This window comes from Anastrepha obliqua, chromosome 5 (assembly GCF_027943255.1).
Source record: "Anastrepha obliqua isolate idAnaObli1 chromosome 5, idAnaObli1_1.0, whole genome shotgun sequence".
NCBI classification, from domain to species: domain Eukaryota; kingdom Metazoa; phylum Arthropoda; class Insecta; order Diptera; family Tephritidae; genus Anastrepha; species Anastrepha obliqua.
Window position 1 is genome coordinate 33,944,481 of NC_072896.1, and position 8,494 is coordinate 33,952,974.

Genomic DNA, 8,494 nt, shown 5'->3' on the forward strand with positions numbered 1-8,494 from the left:
GAGCAACAGAGATATCAGCCTGGAGATCAAACGGAGAATCATACTATGGGCTAAGTAAGCAATTGAGTAGTCGAGCCTTCTCTCGCATGACCAAACTGACACTTTACAAGACGCTCATCATACCCGCGTTGGCGAAGACTACCGCTCAAGAATGAAGCTGTATGAGCTCTACGCCGATATTGACGTAGTTCAACGCATCGCCATCCAACGCCTGCGTTGGCTAGGGCATGTCGTGCGTATAGATGAAGAAGTTCCAGCAAAGAAGGGCGAAGACCAAGGGAGTCGACACAGAGGAAGACCATTGCTCCGTTGGAAAGACCAGGTGGAGGTAACCCTATGCTCGCTTGGTGTACAGAATTGGAGAAGCCGCGCGCGGAGCAGAGGCGCCTGGAGAGAGCTAGTGAGGTCGGCTGTAACTCGGTAACGGGTTGTTATGGCGACCTAAGTAAGTAAGTAATAATTTTCAGACTCGAAATGAAAAATTACTAAATGATAAATTCTTGCTATGATTTACTTAGCATTTTGGTCGTGTTCAACAAATAATTTCTTCCTCATGCTAACCGGCGCCAGCTCGATACATCGGTTAAATTTAAGTTCTTCTCTGCTTAATCTTTCCAACGCAAAGAATACCTTTCTCTTTCTCTGCTACCACCAGCTGCTACTGCATCGAAAACTTTCAGAGCCAGAGCCTTTGTATCAATTCGCACGACATGACTCAGCCAACGGATCCACTGAATCTTTATTCGTTAGACCCAACTAGGTCAAAGGTATATGCTAGATGGACGCTTCACAATCAAGACGGAGCCATGCATCAGTTGTTCCTTCATCAGCATTTGTAAACAGTCACATGCCCTAGTCAGGAGACGCTGTATTTTTTTTCGCTGCAGTATGGCTTTGTCGCCGTACAGCTCATACGGCGCATCCACTGCTTGCGATATTCGCCGCCGTTAATGTGAAATCTCTGGCCGCCTATTGGCTTCTCTCATTGCCTATGCTTCTGCAACATACTATGTGACCAAGAATGAAAGAAACAAGATTGCGCCCATCAGAGAGTGCGTGACGTCACATTAGCTGAGTTGTGTAGTGTTGCTAAACATTTGTTCTTCGCAATAAATTTAGTGCTTTTTATACCCAAAAATGCGAAAATGTTTAAGTTTGGTGTTTTTTTATTTTTTTTTAATTTAAAGCTACTGAAACTTTAAGTTAAAAAAAAAGTATTATTAAACAAAAAGAAGATTAAAAGAGTCACACTGAAACAATTTTAATGCTAATGAAAATTTTGATATTTTGAATGTGCAAATTTAATTTTTTGCTACTTTTAAGGTTATGCAAGAACATTAAATGTTCTTCTCTCAACTCTTCTTAAGATTAAATACCTTTTTATACTTTTTAAAAAGCGTTTGTACTTACTGAATGCGAATTAAAACTATAGAGGTGTAATCGTTTCTTCCGCTCCTCAATCCTAAGTGGAATATAGGGCATCAAGAGGGCATCATAGTAAAAATAATCAAAAAAATACAAGAGAATACTGAAGAAACCATAACGGCATTTTTACAAAAAGAGTACCTCATTTTGTTATAATACATAACCTGAAATATAGCAAATAAGTCGTTCCCTTAACAAAAGAGTTTCTTTTAACAAAAAAACTCATACATTAAATTGTACATATCCATAACACATTTATTTAAAAAAAAGCGCACATTTTAAAGACATTTTATCTCGCATACAAACTTCTTCAAGTAATTCAATAAAAATTTGGTATTTTTTCCTGTTTAAATGGGCATTGTAGTCTGTTTTTTTATGCAAAGCTAGGCAACACTGCAGTAGCGAGAGAGAGATTTGAGTGCTGGAAGGAGAAGAACACCAACAATAACCGCAATCGCGGCCAATGTGACCAGATGTTTAACAAAGTAAAGCTATGTTCTCTCTGAGTTACCGAATGGTAGTCACGCACCAACCCATTCGGCTACGGCGGTTGCCAGCAACAACTTGTTAAAAAAAAAATTGGTGTAATCATGGTCTCAAATTCATTAGAAGCGCACCAGTTTGATACTAGTGGATTTCTCTGTGGAGTTCTTCGAGCATACGCACACATACACTCATAAATATGCAAGTGTTTGTCAATTCCATCGCTGTTGTGATTTGTTGCGGGCGCTCTGACAAACAGCGGGCACTTGCACGTGTCACCGGCGTCTTGTAAGTTGTCGTGTAATGTGTCAACTTATCATTTAATTTAATCTCGTGTCACAAAGCTGCAATACATTTAAACGCGTGTGGTTGTGTGTACCAGCTAGTATGCGCCTAATTAGGCACAGTTGTAAGCTGATGTATTGATAGTTAAAGGACAACCTCTTATCTCTGCTTAAAGGTAAGCATAACTTCTTAGTACAGCAGATATGTATGAATGTAGTTCTGAGGAACTGGTAAATATTTGAATAATTTGTTAAATTAAAACCTCAACGATACGTGAAGATAATAGAACTTTCTTGCTCTGTTTAGTGATGACAGATGAAGAAATTGAATGTGGAAGTTCAAAAATCGGCGACTCCTCCAACTGTGGCCATCCTGAGTATAGGGGAGTTTTTTTTTTTTTTTGTACGAGCTGTAAAAGCAAGGGATAAACCATCACGCGTCTAGCATCATCACTTCGCCGCCAATCAATGATCCAAACGTTTCACGATAATTCGTCTTGCAAAAGCTTCCACCGCCCTCCACTTTTCAACTGACTGAAGTATTTGTGGGCCTAGACTATTGGGCGTTAGAAACACACCAGGTTTGATTGCTAAATCGGCGAGTTCCTTAGCGAACGTGCTGCCACAAAAGACTATATATTCGGTAGTCTCCTCTTTGTCAATACAGACTACCAGCCAAGTGTAGGTGATGCAGATAGTTTTGACAGCATCCCTGTTCGCTGCAACAGGAAAAAATCAACGTCACTGGCGAGGGCCAGTGGGGCCTTTTGGTCGAGTTAGAACGTTCTGCTTGTTTGAGTTCCCCTATGGGCTTGGGACCTTGCGAGTAGTTCCACCTCTTCTATTCATTTGCCCGGATGTTTGTTGGTACGGCACCGTCTTATAGGCGCATGCGGTCTTCAACGCACTATTTCTACTGACCTGCAATATTACTGTGGGCAAAAAGTAATTCATTTGTCAAACTTCGCGGGATTTAAATTTCGCTCTAGTTATTTTTTTCATGAGTTGGCAGCACTGTTAATAACATCTCTGCCAACTTTCATGTGAATGTCATTATCAGTAATATATTTACGCTTGTGTTTACCAAACGACCAAGAGTACATTTTTCGATTTTTGCAATGTCTGATTTGATTGAGCAGAGAAGTGCCATCAAATTTTATTTGCCGAATGAAATTTCGGCTGCGGAAACGTTTAGCATGTTGCAGAAGGCGTCAACAGATGACCAACACGTCAATAAAGTGAAGGAGTTAGTGCTCAAAAATCGTCGGTTGACTGTTAAAGAACTTACTGATATGATCGGAATATCAGAAGGATCTGTAAAAACCATTTTGAAAGACCATTTGGGCCTACGAAAAGTTAAATCTCGTTTGGTACCGAAAACTCTCAATTTCTTGGAAAAAAGTCGTCGCGTTGATGTGTGTGAAACAATGCTTTCAGACTATCAGGACAAGCTCAAATGCATCATTACGAGAGATGAGACTTGGATTTATGCTTACGACCCTGAAACAACCGACTAATCAAACGAATATCGTGCTAAAGGCGAGGCCAGACTGAAAAGAGCACGTCAAAGTCGTTCAAAAATAAAGGTCATGATGACAGTTTTTTTCGATTTCCGTGGTGTGGTGCACTATGAATTCCTTTTACCTGGCCAAACTGTTAATAAGGAATATTATTTGAGCGTTATGCGTCGTTTACGTGGAGCAATTCGTCTAAAAAGACCAGAATTATGGGCCAACAACTCTTGGTTTTTGCATCACGATAATGCACCGTGTCACACTGCACTCGTTCTTTGACCATTTCGCCAAAAATTCCACGCATATCGTTCCGCAACCACCGTATTCGCCTGATTTGGCTCCGTGTGACTTCTGGCTATTCCCAAAACTCAAGAGACCACTCCGGGGAACGCGTTTCGAGTCGATTGAGGAGATAAAAGCTGAATCGAATAAGGTGCTGATGGCTATACCGGAAATGGACTATATGGCATGTTTCGGGGATTGGAAAAATCGTTGGCATAAGTGTATTTCATCGAGAGGGGATTATTTTGAAGGGGATGGAATTGATTTACAAGAATAAATAAAGATTTTTCATTTTACAACCAAATTCACCTTACTTTTTGCCCACAGTAGTGCTTCTTTAAAATGGTCCTTTAAGGGACCATGAATAACAAATAGGTATATATACTGGCCCTTCTGTCGTTTACTTGGTGTTTCGCCGAACTCAAATTTGCGTCGTGATGTTTGTGTTTTTACAAATGAAGCGACATACTGTTTTATGCCGCCTCCGTACGGCGGATGGTTTTTTATGAGGAACTTTTGAATGGCAGAAATAAAATCGGAATCTGACCTTTACATTTACTGCTCTATACCCGGTGCTCCGAACCCGGCTGGTATACGCGCCAATCCATTCAGCTACGTCTGCTATAACAATAGAACTTAAAAAACCTCGAAAAGTGATCGATAACCAAATGACCTATTCACATATAAATTTGAGAAACAGGTGAAGGTGAACAGATTATGACAAGAAATGCAAGACACTCGCCAGCTGCCGTGGAATAAGTCTTCCCATATATACCTTATAGAACCTTTGGGATGATTTATGTAAAATACTGAGCCTCACCTACAAAGACCCTAATTGAATCTTTTCAATACGAGTAGTGTTTCATAACAGTGAAATCTGCTAACGGTCAGAAGGTATTCACAATACGCCCATTGTTGAAAGAAAAATTTGTCGTAAAGTCGGAATTCGGCACCTCCGTAAAACTCCGTAAAAAGCTCCATCAGACCTGGGAAGGATCTCTCCGCAGTTTTTTGACACCGGGTACGATAAGAACTCAACTCTCTATAGTATACGTTTCTAGTCTAATACTGCAAAATATTGTTCGAGGTGATGCACCAAAATTCTCAGGCCTTACGTTTCGCATAAGATCGCTCAACTGGTGGCAACTACGGCGAAGATATTCATATCAATGATCTCTGTAATCGCGCAAATAGTTTTGCCTTTTCTGAACTTGCTTGAGAAGCTTAATGAAAATGTCTGGAGGTGAACGGGGCTAAGCCGAAAGACCAGTAACAGTCATCAAACGAAAAGGCAGTATATTTTCACCTTCACACGCACGCCGTCGTTGATATTTATAAATTTGAAGTGGTAGGGGGCTTCATTTACTTAGGAACTAGCATTAACAACATTAACAATATTAGCTTTGTGATCCAACGGCGCATCTGTGTTTCTAACAAATTATGTATTGAACTTACTAAGAAACTGAAAAATAAAATCTACTTTCGACGAACAAAAACCGCACTTAAGCCGGTATTGTTGTAAAGTGCAAAAGTATGACTATGGCAGCAGCTACCGAAGTGAACCTTAGGGTATTTGAGATGAGGATTCATAAGTTGCAGGTGATTTAGGGAGCTTGCCGCGTTGGCGATAGCAAAAACCGGAGATGATGCAATAAGCTTAGGACAGGCAAATTTAGCCACCAAGCGGGGACTAAAGATCCTGAGTGCTCGTGGCTATGGTCATATTCTATGAAAGATTTTCAAAGGATACCTATTCTTGGCGACAAAGAAAGAGGAAGAGACCTTCTTACCCTAACTTTGAGCGCTTTTATTTTGTAAGTTTATCGTATTTATTAAGATTTAATTTAGCCTAGCTGTTAAATTTCGCAATCAAAGAAATTTATTGGGTTGGTTGGGTTTAAAAAGGCAGGTAATTTTTCTTGTAAATAAAAAAAATGTCTGGCTAGCGAGTTATTGCGATCTTTTTTATGTTTTTACCTGCTGTGTACAGGGTCCTGCATTCAAAGTGTAATTATTTAAAAAGGCCATAAACTTAGCTAAGAAAATTACTTTTATTCAATTCAAAGAAAAAAAATTTGTGAAAATAGTACAAAATTAAGACTCAATTTACTTTTGATCGATATGACTACCGTTTGCCTTGATTATGGCCTCGAGACAGTCCAGAAACAAATCGCATGCTACCCGAAGGTGACTTACAGGTATTTTGGCCCTCTCGCGGACAATGACTTTTTTCAACGCCTCGAGACTGGTAAATCTTTTAGTTCGGACTTTGCTCTCCAAACTGAGCCAAAAAGAATAATCCGTTGGATTCGCGTCTAGTGAATTTAAGAGCCATTGTGTAGACGTTATGAAGTTCAGAACATTGTTGTTTAGCCATTCTTGGTTCACTCGAGCTTAGTGAGATGGTGCCGAGTCCTGTTGAAACATTCATGGTCTGCCACCGAAATGTTTTTCTGCGCACGGCCTCAAAGCAACCTCCAGAATACTTTCCGGATAATATTTCGTATATTCGCATTTACCTTGACGCCAGGCTCGAAGAAAACGATTACAGAGCGCTCATCTGTGGTTACAGCGGCTCAAACCATTACCTGTGGTTGAGGTTGCTTCCTTGTGGCCAAACGATGACTCATATTCTCGTATGAACGGTCGTTGAAATAAACGCTGTCCTTTAAGGAGTTTACGAATTGCTCAATTTGAAAAATTGTCTCGTCAGAAAGCACAAAGTTCGGAAATTGGCCGCTTTCGGCCAAGCGAGGCAACTCCTTCGGTCTCTCTAGTCTGACTTGTTGCTGCATTTGGTGTGAAGTCATGCACCAAGTCTCGTAGATTCCTTACGAGAATATTAAGAAATCTTACCGCATACCTGGAACGTCATCAGCAAGAGTTTCAAAACCAAGTATCCACCAATGAAAGGTACTGTTTTGTTTGTGGTGGGACAGTAAGGGTCCAGTGTAGTACGAATTGCTCAAACAGAGAAAAGCCATCATAACCGATCTGTACTGCAATTAGCTGGATAAATTGAAAGCAGCTATGAAACAAAAAATGCCAGCATTCTTCTTCTTCTTAGTTGGCGCTATAACCGCTTAGGCGATTTTGGCCGAGTTTAACAAAGCGCGCCAGTCGTTTCTTCCTCGTGCTAACCGGCGCCAGTTGGACACACCAAGTGAAGTCAAGTCCTTCTCCACCTGATCTTTTCAACACAGAGCAGGCCTTCTCCTTCCTCTGCTACCACCAGCTGGTACCGCATCGAATACTTTCAAAGCCGGAGCGTTTATATCCATTCGGACGACATGACCCAGCCAACGTAGCCACTGGATCTTTATTCGCTGCGCTATGTCATCGTAAAGCTCATACAGCTCATCGTTCCATCGTCTGCGATATTCGCCGTTGTCAACGTGCAAAGGTCCAAAAATCTTATGCAGAATCTTTCTCTCGAATACTCCAAGCGTCGCTTCATCGGATGTTGTCATCGTCCAAGCTTCTGCGCCATACGTTAGGACGGGCATGATGAGAGCCTTGTAGAGTGTTAGTTTTGTTCGTCGAGAGAGGACTTTACTGCCAGCATTAGCGTCTAGAAAAAGAATAGTGTTCCACCATGATAATGCTCGACTGCATACTGCGATGGCGACACAATCAATACTGAATGCGTTAGGATGGGTAGTCCTTAGTCACCCATCGTATTCACCTGACGTTGCACTATCTGACTATTTTCTGCTCAAATCTCTGCAAAATTATTTGACGGGAAAAAATTCAAATCTTTTGAAAGTCTTTCTAAGCCAGTTGCTTACTGTTTTAACTCCAAGACCGAGAGCTTCTACAAAACCAGAATTCACAGGTTACCTGAAAGATGGCAACACGTTGTAACAGAGAACGGAGTATATACGATGGGTTAATATAATATTACAATATTGATTAATTTAGACATATATTTTTAAAAATGAATTCAAATATTGTCTTTAAAATACGATAGAACTTTCCCTCTAACCCAATATTTATTATAAGGGTGGAAAATTATAAAATCAGCGAAACCAAAAGCAATAAATTTAGTTTTAACATAATAATTCCGTCTTTTTAACTGTACTTGGGTTGTCTTTATTTTCTTGAGTTCATTAAATACCAGGTCAGTCCATAAGTTCGTGCGTATTTTACCCATCATTTAACTTTTGTACGATTTTTGCATACAAAAAATTATTCGCGGAATATAGCGGAACTTTTCATATTTTCTTTGATACATTGTGCATTCAACAAGTGATTTTAATCGCGGATAGAACCACGTGTTGTTAGAAAATTAAATGGAATCTTCGAACGCGTATAAGAGGCATATTTTGTATTTTTTTTTATAAAAGTGATAAAAATGCAACAACTGCTGCTGCAGAAATAATGTGTGTTCTCAGCTGCTGCAACGGCTTAAAAATGAAAGTTTTTTGAACCATATCGTTACTGGTGATACAAAATTTGTCCTTTACAATAATCCTGTTCGCAAACGCCAATGGTTAGATAAAGATG